At 37.9% G+C, this 17,283-nt stretch overlaps 1 long non-coding RNA gene across 1 annotated transcript in view; it reads right to left on the bottom strand.

The window, feature by feature from the left end:
- The window catches only part of LOC129640300 (uncharacterized), a 49,127-nt gene that overhangs the window by 22,094 nt on the left and 9,750 nt on the right, over positions 1-17,283 (bottom strand). Inside the window, exon 3 of the long non-coding RNA XR_008708732.1 lies at positions 16,602-16,651. This is a non-coding gene — a long non-coding RNA (uncharacterized LOC129640300). The remainder of the gene's footprint in view (positions 1-16,601; positions 16,652-17,283) is intronic.

Below are 17,283 nucleotides of genomic sequence, written 5' to 3' on the forward strand. Positions count from 1 at the left end.
TATTCTTTTTGATGCAATGGTAAATGGAATTGCTTCTTGAATTTCTCTTTCTGATCTTTAGTTGTTAGTATATAGAAATGCAACACAGTCATCAAAACAGTATGGTACTGGCACAAAAACAGAAATACAGATCAATGGAACAGGATAGAAAACCCAGAAATAAGCCCATGCACCTCAATTTTAATCTGTGACAAAGGAGGTGAGACTATGCAATGTTGGAAAGACAATCTCTTCAACAAATGGTGCTGGAAAAATTGGACAGCCACATGTAAGATAAAAAAAAAAGAAATTAGGTCACTCCTTAACTCCATACACAAAAATAAGTTTAAAATGGATTAAAGACCTAAATGTTAGACCAGACACTATAAAACTCCTAGAGAAAAAATGCTACTAGAGGAAAACATAAGCGAAACTCTCTCTGACATAAATGACAGCAACATATTTTTTAAACCACCTCCTAGAATAATGGAAATAAGAGCAAAAATAAACAAATGGGACCTACTTAAACACAAAAGCTTTTGCACAGCAAACGAAACAGTAAACAAAAGACAACCCACAGATTGGGAGAAAATATTTGCAAGTGATGTAACTGATAAGGGATTAGTCTCAAAAATTTACAAACAGCTTATGACAATTAATAGTATCAAAACAAACAACCCACTCAAAAAATGGGCAGAAGATCTGAACAGACATTTCTCTAAAGAGGACATACACAAGAATAGGCCATTCTTTTTAATGACTGTGTAATATTCCTATATACACCACATCTTTATCCACTGTTCATAGCCAATAGGCACATGAAAAGTTGTTTAAAATTGCTAGTTATTAGAGAAATGCAAATCAAAACTACAATGAGATATCACCTCACACAGCCAGAATGGCTATCAAAAAACCCACAAACAACAATGCTGGAGAGGGTATGGAGAGAAGGGAACCCTCCTGCACTGTTGGTGGGACTGTAAATTGGTACAGTCACTATGGAAAACAGTATGGAGGTTCCTTAAAAAAACTAAAAATAGAGCTACCATATGACCCTGCAATCCCACTCCTGGGCATATATCCAGAGAAAAACATGGCCCAAAAAGATACATACACCCCAGTGTTCATTGCTGCACTGTTTACAATAGCCAAGACATGTAAACAGCCTAAATGTCCATCGACAGAGGAATGGATAAATGGATAAAGAAGATGTGATGTATGTTTGTATGTATATGTATGTGTGTATATATATATATATGCTGCTACTGCTGCTAAGTCGCTTCAGTCATGTCCGACTCTATGCGACCCCATAGACAGCAGCCCACCAGGCTCCCCCGTCCCTTGGATTCTCCAGGCAAGAACACTGGAGTGGGTTGAGATACATATATATATATATATATATATATATATATATATGTAATATTACTCAGCCATTAAAAAGAATGAAATAAGGCCTTTTGCAGCAGCATGGATGGACATAGAGAGTGTCATATGGAGTGAAGTAAGTCAGATAGAGAAGGAGAAATATCATATGACATCCCTTATATGTGGAATCTAAAAAGAAATTATACAAATGAACTTACAAAACAGACTCACAGGCTTAGAAAATGAACTCATGGTTGCTGGAGGCAAGGGATAGTTAAGGACTTTTGGAAGGTCATGTACACACTGCTATATTTTAAATGGTTAACCAACAAAAACCTACTGCATAGCACATGGAACTCTGCTCAATGTTCTATGCCAGTCTGGATGGGAGGGGAGTTTATGGGAGAATGGATACATGAATATGTATGGCTGAGTCCCTTCACTGTTCACCTGAAACCATCACAACATTGTTAATCAGTTATACCCCAGTATAAAATGTTTTTTGTCCTTAAAGAAAAGTAAAAATAAAATTAGGATAAATGATAAAGTGCTGATGCATGCTACAAAATGGATGGACCTGGAAAACATGCTAAATGAAAGAATCCAGTCATGAAAGACCATGTGTTGTAGGAGTCCATGTACATTAAATGAGCAAGCAAATCCATGAAAACAGAAAGCAGATTAATGTTTGCCTAAGGCTGGAAAAAGGGAATGAGAGGAAAGTAGGAGGGAACATGCTAATTGGTATGAGGATATTTCATTGGGGTGATAAAAATGTTCTGGAATTAGTGGTGAAGGTTGCACAACTTTGTTAATGTACTAAAAACTACTGAAACTAAAAACTACTAAAAGGGTGAATTTTATGGTATGTGAATTTTATCTCAAGCTATTAAGAACACATACATAAAATGAAGTGTCAATTGTGGTAGGCTAAATAATGCTTCCTCTCCCACAATTTGCCTACGTCATAATCCCTGAAACCTGTGACTGTTATCTAACATTGTAAAAGGTGCTTTCCAGATACAAGCAAGTCAAGGATCTTGAGCTGGGGAGATCATCCAAGATTATCTGTATGGACCCAAAATAACCACCAGAATCTTGTTTAGGGAGAAGCTGGAGTATCTGTTGAAAGAAAGGGATGTGACAACAGAAACAAAGATTGGAATGATATGCTTTGGAGATGGAGAAAAAGGCCAGGCATGAGCCAAGGAATGTAGGTGGCCTCTAGAAGATGGAAAAGGCAAGGGAAAGGAGTTTCTCTTGCAGTTTCCAGAAGGAAAACAGTCTGTCTTGTGCTTTGATTTTAGTCTTATGATACTCATTTCAAACTTCAGGCTTTCAGAATTGTACGATAAATAAATTTCTGCTGTTTTAAGGCATTAAATTCATGTTAGTTTGTACAGCAGCAATAGGAAAATAATATAACATTTCATAGCCAATAGATAAATAAATGGCTAAAACAAAAAATGTTAACCACACTAAATGTTTTTTTATTGAAGAATAGCTGATGTACAATGTTATGTTTCAGGTGTACAACATAGTAATTTACAATTTTTAAAGGTTATACTCCATTTATAGTTATTATAAAATATTGCCTATATTTCCCATGTTGTACAATATATCCTTGTAGCTTAATTATTTTATCATAGTAGCTTGCAGCTTTTAATCCCCTACCCCTAACTGGCCCCTCCTACCTTCCTTCTCTCCACTTGTAACCACTAGTTTGTTCTCTATATCTGTGAGTCTGCTTCATTTTTGTTATATTTAATAGTTTCTTTTAGTTTTAAAATTTCATATATAAGTGATATCACACAGTATTTTCTTTCTGTGTCTGATTTATTTCACTTAGTGTAATACCCTTCAAGTCCTCAATGTTGTTGCAAATGCAAAATTTCATCCTTTTTATGACTGAGTAGTATTCCATATATACTGAGTTGGCCAATATACATATCACATTTTTTTTGGACTGAAGTGGTTTTTAAAACAAAAATACAATTGTTTTACAATGCTGTGTTAGTTTTAGCAAAGTGATCAGTTACACATATATATATATATATATATTTTGAGATTCTTTTACCATGGAGTTTATTACAAACTATTAAGCATAGTACCCTGTGCTATACAGTAAGTTCTTGTTGGTTATCTGTTTTACATATAGTAAAGTGTATAAGTCAGTCCCAAACTCCTTATTTATCCCTCTCCCTTCCTCAACTTTTATAAATTTTATTGATTTATCTGTGTAGGGTATTTGTTGCTGTGAGTGAGCTTTTTTTAGTTGCAGCAAGTGGGGGCTATACTCTATTTGCTGTACATAGGCTTCTCTTTGCAGTGACTTTTCTTGTTGTGGAGCATGGGCTCTAGGGCACGTGGGCTTCAATAGTTGTGGTGTATAGGCTCAGAAGTTGTGGTTCGTGGGCTCTAGAGCACAGGCTCAGTGGTTATGGTGCACAGGCTTAGTTCCTCCATAGCATGTGGAATCTTTCCAGACCAGGGATTGAACCTGTGTCCCCTGAATTGGCAGATGGATTCTTAACCACTGGACCCCAGGGAAGTTCCCCCCTTCCCCTTTGATAAACATATTTGTTTTCTATGTTTATGAGTCTGTTTCTGCTTTGTATAGAAACTCATTCATATCAATTTTTTTTACATTCCACATATAAGTGATATAATATGATATTTGTCTTTCTCTGGCTTACTTCACCTAGTATGATAATCTCTAGGTCCATCCATATTGCTGCAAATGGCATTATTTCATTCTTTTTCTAGCTGAATAATATTCTATTAAATGATTATACCACACCTTCTTTATCCATTCCTGTTGATGGATATTTAGGTTGCTTGCATGTCTTGGCTATTGTAAATAGTGTTGCAATGAACACTGAGGTGCATGTATCTTTTCAAATTATAGTGTTGTCTGGATATATGCCCAGGAGTGGGATTGCAAGATCATATAGCAGCTCTGTTTTAAGTTTTTTAAAGAAACTCCACACTGTTCTCTGGGGCTTCCCTGGTGGCTTAGTGGTAAAGAATCTGCCTGCAATGCAGGAGACGCAGGAGGAATGGGTTAGATCTCTAGGTCGAGTTAGATGCCCTAGAGTTAGATGGGTTAGATGCCCTGGAGGAGGGAATGCCAACCCACTCCAGTATTCTTGCCAGGAAAATCCCACGGACAGAGGGGCCTGGCAGGCTACAGTCCATGGGGTTGCAAAGAGTCAGACACAACTGAAACAACTGAGCACAAACACAGCACACACACACAGTTCTTTACAGTATATCACATCTTCTTTATCCATTCATCTGTTGATGGACATTTAGATTGTTTCCATATATTGGCAATAGTGAATAACTAATGCTGCTATGAACGTTTGGGTGCATTTATCTTTTCAAACTAGTGTTGTTTTTGTTTTTTAAGATATATACTCAGGGGTGGAATTGATTGTTGGGTTAAATGGTAGTTCTGGGCTTCCCTGGTAGCTCAGCTGGTAAAGAATTCGCCTACAATACAGGAGATCCTAGTTCGATTCCTGGGTCAGGAAGATTCCCTGGAGGAGGACATGGCAACCCACTCCAGCGTTCTAGCTTGGAGAATCCCCATGGACAGAGGAGCCTGGTGGGCTACATACAGTCCACGGAGACACAAAGAGTTGGACACGACTGAGTGACTAAGCACCACACAGCATGGTAGTTCTATTTTTAGTTTTTTGAGAAACCTTCATACTGCTTTCCACAATGATTGTACCAATTTACATTCCCTCTAACTGTGAATGAAGGTATCCTTTGCTCCACATTTTTGTTCTTTTTGCTATAGCCATTCTGACAGGTATAAGGTGATAGTTCACATGGTTTTGATTTGCATTTCCCTCATAATTAGTGATGTTGAGCATCTTTTCACGTGATTTTTAGCCATCTGCAATTCCTCTTTGGAAAAATGTCTATTTGGGTCTTCTGCTCATCTTTAAATTGGGTTTGTATGATGGATGTATGCTGGATATTAACCTCTTATATATCATATACTTTGCATAAGTCTCCCATTCAGTAGATTGTCTTTTTTGGCAAGTTTCATTTGCTGTGCAAAAGCTTTAAGTTCTCCCACACTCTGGGAGGTAGTGCAGAACAGAGAAGCCTGGTGTGCTGCAGTCCATGGGGTCAAAAAGAATCAGACATGTTCAGTCGCTCAGTCGTGTCCGACTCTTTGCGACCCCATTGACTGCAGCATGCCAGGTTTCCCTGTCCATCACCAACTCCTGAAGCTTGCTCAAACTCATGTCCATCAAGTCGGTGATGCCATCCCACCATCGTCCCCTTCTCCACCTGCTGTCAATCTTTCCCAGCATCACGGTCTTTTCCAGTGAGTCAGCTCTTCGCATCAGGTGGCCAAAATATTGGAGCTTCAGCTTCAGCATCAGTCCTTCCAATGAATATTCAGGATTGATTTCTTTTAGGATTGACTGGTTAGATCTCCTTACAGTCCAAGGGACTCTCAAGAGTCTTCTCCAACACCACAGTTCAAAAGCATCAATTTTTTGGTGCTCAGCTTTCTTTATGGTCCAACTCTCACATCCATACATGACCATAGGAAAAACCATAGTTTTGACTGGATGGACCTCTGTTGGCAAAGTAATGTCTCTGCTTTTTAATATGCTGTCTAGATTGATCATAGCTTTTCTTCCAAGGAGCAAGCATCTTTTAATTTCATGGCTGCAATCACCATCTGCAGTGATTTTAGAGCCCCCCAAAAAATAAAGTCTGTCACTGTTTCCATTGTTTCCCCATCTATTTGCCATAAAGTGATGGGACTGGATGCCATGATCTTAGTTTTCTGAATGCTGAGTTTCAAGCCAACTTTTCCACTCTCCTCTTTCACTTTCATCTAGAGGCTCTTTAGTTCTTCACTTTCTGCCATAAGGGTGGTGTCATCTGAGTATCTGAGGTTATTGATATTTCTCCTGGCAACCTTAATTCCAGCTTGTGCTTCATCCAGCCTGGCATTTGGCATGATATACTCTGCATATAAGTTAAATAAGCAGGGTGACAATATACAACCTTGGAATACTCCTTTCCCTATTCGGAACCAGTCTATTGTTCCATGTCCAGTTCTAACTGTTGCTTCTTGACCTGCGTACAGATTTCTCAGGAGGCAGGTAAGGCGGTTTGGTATTCCCATCTCTTGGAGAATTTTCCACAATTTGTTGTGATCTACATAGTCAAATGCTTTGGTGTAGTCAACAAAGCAGAAGCAGATGTTTTTCTGGAACTCTCTTGCTTTTTCAATGATCCAACGAATGTTGGCCATTTGATCTCTGGTTTCTCTGCCTTTTCTAAATCCAGCTTGAACATCTGGAATTTCTCAATTCACATACTGTTTAAGCCTGGCTTGGAGAATCTTGAACATTACTTTGCTAGCATGTGAGATGAGTGCAATTGTGTGGTAGTTTGAGCATTCTTTGGCATTGCCTTCTTTGGGATTGGAATGAAAACTGACTTTTTTCAGTACTGTGGCCACTGCTGTTTTCCATATTTGCTGGCATATTGAGCACAGCACTTTCACAGCATCATCTTTTAGGATTTGAAATAGCTCAACTGGAATTCCATCACCTCCACTAGCTTTGTTCGTAGCAGTGCTTCCTAAGGCCCACTTGACTTCACATTCCAGGATGTCTGGCTCTAGGTGAGTGATCACACCATCGTGGTTATCTGAGTCATTAAGATCTTTTTTGTATAGTTTTTCTGTGTATTCTTGCCAGATGTTATTATCTTCTGCTGAACAACAACATATTAATGTAGTAATCCTTGTGTCAATCTTTTCTCAACAAAATATTTTTAATTACCAGTCCAGGTTCGATGCACGATACTGGATGCTTGGGGCTGGTGCACTGGGACGACCCAGAGGGATGGAATGGGGAGGGAGGAGGGATGAGGGTTCAGGATGGGGAACACATGTATACCTGTGGTGGATTCATTTTGATATTTGGCAAAACTAATACAATTATGTAAAGTTTAAAAATAAAGTAAAATTAAAAAAAATAAAATAAATTTAAATGACTGATATAACATAGCTCTACCTCTGGACCATTCTCAGGATTATGAGAATGACCTGCTTCTTTTTATTTTGCACCCAATGAACAGCAGTTATATCAGGGTAACTGCCTGTTTGCGTTAACTCCTCCTCATCCTCCTGATATTTAATTCTCATTTAAGTTAGCTTTATATTTCTCAAGCTGAACTCTGGGTTCCCTAAGAAGAATTATTTGTTTCTCTGAATTTAGAGTGGAAACAATATCCTAATAATCAAAACATAAGGCAAGTCTTTGATAAATTCAAATATGTTAAGATTAAGGATTTCTATTCAATATGAAGTTCCATGCAGAAAACTAAAAGAGAGATGATAAGATTAGAAAAAAAATTTCAATGTCTGAAACTGATGAAGGAATACCTGAAGTACACAAGAACTGGCAAATCAACAAAAAGTCAGCAACTTCATGTTCTATATCTTGACTGCGCTATTGATTGGTTACATGACAGTGTACACTGACAAAACTCTATACACTGAAAAGTGCAAATTTCACTGTGTGTAAACTATAACTAAATAAGTTTATTTTTAAAGTAAAAAGATCAGCAACTTTAGTACAAAAAGAGGCAAATGATATTTATAAGCAATTTACATAACAGAAAGCCCAGAAGACTAATAAAGCATATGTAGATATACTGAAGCTCATTTGTAATCAGATAGATGTAAATTTTAAAAACAATGAAATATCACTTTGTACCTATTAAACTGATAAAAATGAGAAAGTAGGGTCATGCCAAATGCTGGGGGAGACCTTCTCATGAAGGTAAGAGTGTAGGTTTGTACTGTCACTCTGAAGAGTTAACTGGCAGGCAGTTAAATTTGCATGTCCCATGACCCAGCATTTTTTTCCTGAGTTGGTATCCCAGATTCTTACATGGGTTCATGCAGAGTTATGTTCACTGTAGTATGGTTTGTGGTAGTGGGAAGTTGAAGATGCTAGGAGAGTGAATACAGCAGATAAAAGCTATATGTTAGATGTACACATAGAAACATGAATGGAACTTTTAAATAATGTTAAGGAAGAAATGAGATATAGAACAGAATGCCACTAACATCAACCGAAAAAATATTCATATACACATTTTGAAAGAATACCTATAAGTGAAAAGATACACACTAAACAAGACCAGGAGCTGACTGTGGCTCAGATCATGAACTTCTTATTGCCAAATTCAGACTTAAATTGAAGAAAGTAGGGAAAACCACTAGACCATTCAGGTATGACCTAAATCAAACCCCTTATGATTATACAGTGGAAGTGAGAAATAGATTTAAGGGCCTAGATCTGATAGATAGAGTGCCTGATGAGCTATGGAATGAGGTTCATGACATTGTACAGGAGACAGAGATCAAGACCATCCCCATGGAAAAGAAATGCAAAAAAGCAAAATGCCTGTCTAGAGAGACCTTACAAATAGCTGTGAAAAGACAAGAAGCGAAAAGGAAAGATATAAGCATCTGAATGCAGAGTTCCAAAGAATAGCAAGAAGAGATAAGAAAGCCTTCCTCAGCAATCAATGCAAAGAAATAGAGGAAAACAACAGAATGGGAAAGACTAGAGATCTCTTCAAGAAAATTAGAGATACCAAGGGAACATTTCATGCAAAGATGGGTTCAATAAAGGGCAGGATGGTAGGGACCTAACAGAAGCAGAAGATATTAAGAAGAGGTGGCAAGAATACACAGAAGAACTGTACAAAAAAGATCTTCACCACCCAGATAATCATGATGGTGTGATCACTCACCTAGAGCCAGACATCCTGGAATGTGAAGTCAAGTGGGCCTTTGAAAGCATCTCTACGAACAAAGCTAGTGGAGGCGATGGAATGCCAGTTGAGCTATTTCAAATCCTGAAAGATGATGCTATGAAAGGGCTGCACTCAATATGCCAGCAAATTTGGAAAACTCAGCAGTGGCCACAGGATTGGAAAAGGTCCGTTTTCATTCCGATCCCAAAGAAAGGCAATGACAAAGAATGCTCAAACTACTGCACGATAGCACTCATGTCACACGCTAGTAAAGTAATGCTCAAAATTCTCCAAGCCAGGCTTCAGCAATACGTGAATCGTGAACTTCCAGATGTTCAAGCTGGTTTTAGAAAAGGCAGCGGATCCAGAGATCAAATTGCCAACATCCACTGGAACACTGAAAGAACAAGAGAGTTCCAGATAAACATCTATTTCTGCTTCATTGACTATGCCAAAGCCTTTGACTGTGTCGATCACAATAAAATGTGGAAAATTCTGAAAGAGATGGGAATACCAGACCACCTGACCTGCCTCTTGAGAAATCTGTATGCAGGTCAGGAAGCAACAGTTAGAACTGGACATGGAACAACAGACTGGTTCCAAATAGGAAAAGGAGTACGTCAAGGCTGTATATTGTCACCCGGCTTATTTAACTGCTATGCAGGGTACATCATGAGAAACGCTGGGCTGGAAGAAGCACAAGCTGGAATCAAGATTCCCGGGAGAAATATCAATAACCTCAGATATGCAGATGACACCACCCTTATGGCAGAAAGTGAAGAGGAACTCAAAAGCCTCTTGATGAAAGTGAAAGAGTGGAGTGAAAAAGTTGGTTTAAAGCTCAATATTCAGAAAACAAAGATCATGGCATCTGGTCCCATGACTTCATGGGAAATAGATGGGGAAACAATGGAAACAGTGTCAGACTTTATTTTTTTGGGCTCCAAAATCACTGCAGATGGTGACTGCAGCCATGAAATTAAGAGATGCTTAGTCCTTGGAAGGAAAGTTATGACCAACCTAGACGGCATATTCAAAAGTAAAGACATTACTTTGTCAACAAAGGTCTGTCTAGTCAAGGCTATGGTTTTTCCTGTGGTCATGTACGGATGTGAGAGTTGGACTGTGAAGAAAGCTGAGCTCCGAAGAATTGATGCTTTTGAACTGTGGTGTTGGAGAAGACTCTTGAGAGTCCCTTGGACTGCAAGGAGATCCAACCAGTCCATTCTAAAGGAGATCAGTCCTGGGTGTTCTTTGGAAGGAAGGATGCTAAAGCTGAAACTCCAGTACTTTGGCCTCCTCATGCGAAGAGTTGACTCATTGGAAAAGGCTCTGATGGTAGGAGGGATGGGGGTAGGAGGAGAAGGGGACGACAGAGGATGAGATGGCTGGATGGCATCATGGACTCGATGGACGTGGGTTTGGGTGAACTCCGGGAGATGGTGATGGACAGGGAGGCCTGGTGTGCTGCGATTCATGGGGTTGCAAAGAGTCGGACACAACTGAACTGAACTGAACTGAAACTAAAGTTAGGATAATTGTATATGGAGAGTGGGAAAGTGAAACAGGAGTCTTATATGAGGATGAAGAGGAATAAACAAGGAATGGGCACTGGCTAGACCAATGACAACATGGAAACAAAATAACAGAATTTAAAAATATTCAGCTAGGAGGCAATAAAAGTAGCCAGTGTGCAGATTTCTACAAAGAACTGCAAAGGCCAGATTTCTGACCCTTCCAAAATCTGTAGGATAATTAAAAAAGGCAAAGTGAGTGGCTCAGCCTAGAAACTGAACTGCTAAAGAAAAATATCTAGAACTGATGCTCAGTGGTCAGTTTTAGACAATCTCTCTTTTCAAGGGTCTGCTCCCTACAACTGGTCACACATTTTATGATGGACTATATTTTGAAAGTTCATTCATACACAATTTATCACTACCAGGCATTTTAAAAATAAGACTTCTCTAGAGTCACTTATTTATTCATCGGGTGAAACTGAGGATGAGTCACTAAATTGGAGGCTGTGAGTATATTCAATAAGGGTACAGACCTTGCTGTGGTATAGAAGTTTCACAGGACAAGGGTGTGAGTGGGACCATAGCATCCTGAATTAGGAATGTGTTGCTTATAAACCTGTAATTCTCACTGACTCCTGTGCCAGTTCCCATGTTTTCATCAAAAGGGTACCCTCTGTATCTCCCCACAAAATGTCTGGTTGAGGGGCCTCAAAGTGGGTTAGGGTTTTAATTATTCACAAATTAACACTTCCTGGTTAATTTGAAAGAGGAGTACATCTGGGTCACATGAGACCTCACTAGTGCTCTCTGCTATTAAATCTTTGCTGAGTGTAGGTATCCTACTGCCAGGTTTTGGGTGTGTGAGACTTATAGGGCTTGCTGATGAACAGAAAGAATATAGGGTCTGCTGAATAGCACTTTGGATTTTCATAGGGACATTTTATACCTTGACAGTGCATTAAATATGTAAGAAGACAGTGGTATTAGTGTGTCCCCCAGATACAGCCTCCAATGGGTTAACATTGTTGTTGTTCAGCCTCCCAGTCATGTCCGACTCTCTGTGACCCCATGGACTGCAGCATACCAGGCCACCATCTCCTGAAGTTTGCCCAGGTTCATGTTCATTGCATCGGTGATGCCATCCAGCCTTCTCACCCTCTGACGACCTCTTCTCCTTCTGCCCTCAATCTTTTCCAGCATCAGGGACTTTTCAAATGAGTCAGCTGTTCACATCAGGTGACCAAAATACTAGAACTTCAGCTTCAGCATCAGTCCTTCCAATGAGTAATCAGGGTTGATTTCCCTTAAGATCGACTGGTTTGATCTCCCTGCTGTCCAAGGGACTCTCGGGAGTCTTCTCCAGCATCACAGTTCGAAGGCATTAATTCTTCGGTGCTCTGCCATCTTTACAGTCCAGCTCTCACAACCATATGTGACCACTGGAAAGACCATAGCCTTGACTATATGGACCTTTGTCAGAAGAGTAATGTCTCTGCTAGGCAACACACTGTCTAGGTTTGTCATAGCTTTCCTGCCAAGAAGCAATCGTCTTCTGATTTCACGGCTGCTGTCACCCTCCGCAGTGATTTTAGAGCCCAAGAAGAGGAAATCTGTCACTTTGTCAAATCCCTATTTGCCATGCAGTAATGGGGCCAGATGCCATGATCTTAGTTTTTTTAATATTTAGTTTTAAGCCAGCTCTTTCACTCTCTTCCTTCACCCTCATCAGAGGCTCTTTATTTCCTCTTCACTTTCTGCCATGAGAGTGACATCATCTGCATTATCTGAAGCTGTTGATGTTTCTCCCGCCTATCTTGATTCCAGCTTGTAACTCATCCAGCCCTGCATTTCTTATGATGTGCTCAGTTTATAGATTAAACAAACGGGGCGACAGCAGACTGCCCTGTCGTACTCCTTTCTCAATCCTGAACCAATCAGTTGGTTCCATACAGGGTTCTAACTGTTACTTCTTGACCCACATACAGGTTTCACAGGGGACAGGTAAAATCGTCTGGTATTCCCATCTCTTTAAGACCTTTCCACAGTTTGTTATGATCCACACAGTCAAAGGCTTTATTGTAGTCCATGAAACTGAGGTAGATGTATCTGGGCTGTAACTCAGATACAGCCTCTAATGGGTAACCCATTAGAGGGCAGTAATGAGGCAGTATAAATTCACAGATGGTCCATCTGCTCAGATTTCTAAACTCCCACCTCTGTAGTCACCACTTCCCTGTGTAAAAACATCCTACAAGAGATTTCAGAATCAATAATTCTCTATCAGAGGATTAAAGAAAGCAGAAGTACTACCCAGTTACCAGCTGTGTCTCTGAGGAAAGGCCTGGGCCATGATTAGGCCCCAACCCAAGTACTAGGCTCAGCTACAGCTATAATTAAGGATAAACCACAATCTACCTTTAAAATGTCCGTCACATTCCAAGCCTTCCTTGCACAGTCATAACTATTAAAAAAAAAATCAAATCATCAAGGACTCAAATTGGGTCTTTATTCTGTCCTATTTCTAAGGTTAAATGTATAAATCCTTAAGCTCTGCTATCTGATTCTGCAGAACTTTAAGAAATCTTTTAAAATAATTTAGTGGTTTTAGGGATTTTAATATTAATTCTCTCTTGGGCACCTGCTGATAACCTAAAGCACAAACTTTGTACTCTTGTCTCAGTTTTGATATGGAATATGGAGTTTTGGCGATGAGAAATGAAATGTGACTAAAGACACATACACCTGTCCTGCTTACCAGCCTCCCAACAGCTCAAAGCCCATATCACTTCAGCTGATTTAACATTTGCTTATAACTAGGAGCCCAGAGTGGGTACAGATAGCCCACTTACCAGTTGGAGTTTTATTTAAATATTACAAATAAAATGCCCAGATAGACTAATTAGTAGAATTATAGAAAACTGGAACTAGAGCAAATATTATCCAAAGTGAGATAGCACACGCAAAAAAAATAACTGCTTGGGCTAAAACTGACAAGCTTCACTGGTATGCCCCCCAAATCTTTAATGGTCACTTTGTACTCATAGCTTGGCAAGTATTTTCTTTTCCCAACATATGGTGAAAAGTCAGTAGAACTATGGCACTTAAAAAACAAACAAACAAACAAAACCTGTCACTATTTTTCTCATTATTGATGAGAAAGAAGTTGGCATATTTATACATGCCCACATAGGTACACAGGCTTATATGTATGCACATGCATGAATGCAGTTAGTCAACATTTATTGAATGCAGAACTCTATATAGCAGGAAGAACCAAGGAAAATTAAAAAAAAAAACACACACACCTAATCTCTGCCCACATGATAGTTATACTCTAATAGACAATCTGAGATGCACAGGAAGATGAACAAAAATTGATTACTCTAGAGATAAAAACCTTTCTCTTCCATAACATTTACTTTTTCTTCCCTTCTGAGTACAAAAGTAATACACGTTTCTTGCAAAAACTTGGGGACATAATCACCTGTAATGCCAGTATCCAGAAATATGTATGTATACATTTAAATATATATCCTTCCAGGCTTGTTTTTCCTGTGCTTATAAAATGTCTTTAAAGGCTACATATGGTATGATTCCAACTATATTACATTCTGGAAAAGGAAAAACTATGGAGATAATAACAGGATAAGTGGTTTCCAGAGGTTGAGGGAGAAGGATGGAGGGATGAATAGAGCACAGAGAAGTCAGAGCACAGAGAATTTCAGGGAGTGAAAACACTTTTTATGATGCTATAACAATGGATACATGTCATTATACATTTGTCCAAAACCACAGCCTGTACAACATGAGAAGTGAATCCTAATGTAAACTATGCACTTCAGGTGATAATGATTTGTCAGTTCCAGTTCATCAATTATAACAAAAGTACGACTCTGGTGAGTGATGTTGAAGTGGAAAAGGTTAGCCATGTGTGCAGACAGGGGGGTATATGGGAAAGATTTATATCTTCCCCTAATTTTCCTATGAAACTAAAACTTCTCCAAAAAAGTAAACTCTTTTAAAAGCTTGTTTTACAGAAACAAAATCACAGACATAGAGAGCAGACTGGTGGTTGACAAGGGGGAGGGGGTTATGGGAGGGTTGGAGTGGGAGGTTGGAGTTAGTAGATATAGGCTTTTATATGTAGAATGGATAAGCAGCAAGGCCCTACTGTATGGCACAGAGAACTATATTCATATCTTATGATAAAGCATAATGGAAAAGAATTTTTTTTTTAAATGTATAGGACTTCCCTGGTGGTACAATAGTTAAGACTTCATGTTACCAATGCAGGGGGCATGGGTTCAATCCCTGGTTGGGAAAGATCCTGCACGTCATGTGGCATGGCCAAAAAGAAGAAAAAAGAATATATGTGTGTGTGTGTGTGTATCTAACTGAATCATTTTGTTGTACAGCAGTAATTAACATAACATTGTTAAATACTTCAATAAAAAATTGTTTTAAATGTCTTTAAAACAAAATAGAATCATATTACACATACCTTGCTATGAAATGATTTTTTTACCTGACATTATGTCACAAAGTTTTCCACGTCAATAATATTTCATAATAAAGTATGCCATAATTTATTAACAAATATCATAATTCACAGCAATGTGAACATACTTAACACTACTAAACTATACACTTAAAAATAGTTAAGATGGTTAAAATAACTTTAAAAACAAACCAAAAAACCCTAATTATTGAAGAGAGGGTACTTTAATTTTTCATTATTATGAATAATTTCATAGTGAACAATCTTTGAGTGTTATTTTGGTGCATGTGCATATATTTCTGATTATTTCTATAAGAAAAATTCCTAGATTAGAACTGCTAAGCTAAAGGGTATGTGAAAAAGTAGAAATATCTTTATTGTTTTTCCTAATTTTAAAAATAATTTGTGCTTGTCATTTTTTTTCAGAAAATGTCCAAAAATATAAAAAAACAAAACAAGACAAAACTTGCTTTTAATTCCACCATCCAGAGACAAAGACTATTAATATTTTGGAGACTATCTAGGCTTTTTCTTTGAATATATAACTATATATATTTTAAAATAAGCATATTGTATTTGGTAACCTGGATTTTCATATTATAACATATCATGTGTCTTTCCATACCAATAAATAGGCATAATCATATTTCATTCTTGAAATACATTTCACTGTACAAGTGTACCATAAGTTTTGTAACCAAACCATATCTCTGAATATTTTGTTTCTAGTTTTGCATTATTATTAACAGTGTTTTCTGAGAATTCTACAACTTTGTGCACTTATGTGATTATTTCCTCAAGATAAATTTCTAAATGCAGAATTGCTAAGTAAAAGTATTTGTAAGGTTTGGGGGATATAATGTCGAATTTTACTTCAAAAAGGATGGACCAATGTATACTTTCACTAATTGCATGTTTCACTTTTTTCAGGAGTTTCATTTTTTATACATAAAATGGTTTCATCCATACAGATATTATTTTTCTACCATTTTGTGCAAAGTTAATTGTCTCAAAATCACTGATTAAAAAGTAGTCTGTCATTCAGTTGATTTGAAATTCCATCTTTATCAGATATTTACTTGGAATATTTGCATATGGCTCAGGCTGTCTATACCCCCTACCCCAAACTTGTATCTGGCACTACTTTGAAATTCTTTTAATAAAATAATGTAATAAGAATATACCTGATTTGATTCCAATTAAATTCTTACTTAAGTACTGAAGTCTACAGAATTAACCTTGTCTGTAGTCACTGTGATTTGACAAATATCATCAAGCACTTCCATATGAAAATATCTTCCCCATCAACTTATTATTTCTCCCCCAAAAGACCTCTCTTTCAGTTATTCCAAAGTTCCCAAACAGGTTGCACATTCAAATTACTTATCTGGACTCCACCTTAGTTCTACTGGAATCAGACTCACCAGGGTAGGCTCTGGCCCCAATGATTTGGAGGTTTGGCAATCATAGGTTTCTAGAAAAAAGATAACAGTTATTTCAAGAAGGCAAGAGTTAAAACCCGTATGTATTATCTGGAGAGAATCTCTTCTAATCCTTCTCCTATGTTATAAATTGGTTTATTCAATTTGAGCTAATTATCCCCTTGGAATAGGCCACTAGAGGCTTGAGCCCTGAAAGGAAAAATATAGAACTGGCTTTTAATTTGGAAGGGAAGGAAGGAACATAATGCAGTAATAGCATCTGGACAGCATTGGGTTCCAGGCTAGGAATACCAGTCCATAGACAAAGTTTCTCTTGCTTATGTTAGTCAGCATATTAAATGCAATCAGCATGATCTTAGGTGATATTCAGGTGAACACTGTTTTACTAATTATGTACTGATTTTTCTGATTTTCTTCCATTTATAACAAGTGACACTGGTTTTCCATTTATAATAGTGATACAAAATATCTTTTAAATAAACATACATTTTAAAAGGTGGATAAGTTTAAAGGAAAACATCACTGATAGTAAGGGGATATAATAAACTTTTGACTATGATTAGAAATAACTGAAGTTCACTAAACTCTGACAATGAGATTCCTGGGATAGATGGTTGGAAATTTAGTTAGGGAGGAATGCCAAAGGGAAAACTAAAATGAACTT

The sequence above is a fragment of the Bubalus kerabau genome, chromosome X (genome assembly GCF_029407905.1).
Source record: "Bubalus kerabau isolate K-KA32 ecotype Philippines breed swamp buffalo chromosome X, PCC_UOA_SB_1v2, whole genome shotgun sequence".
In the NCBI taxonomy this organism is placed as follows: Eukaryota; Metazoa; Chordata; class Mammalia; order Artiodactyla; family Bovidae; genus Bubalus; species Bubalus kerabau.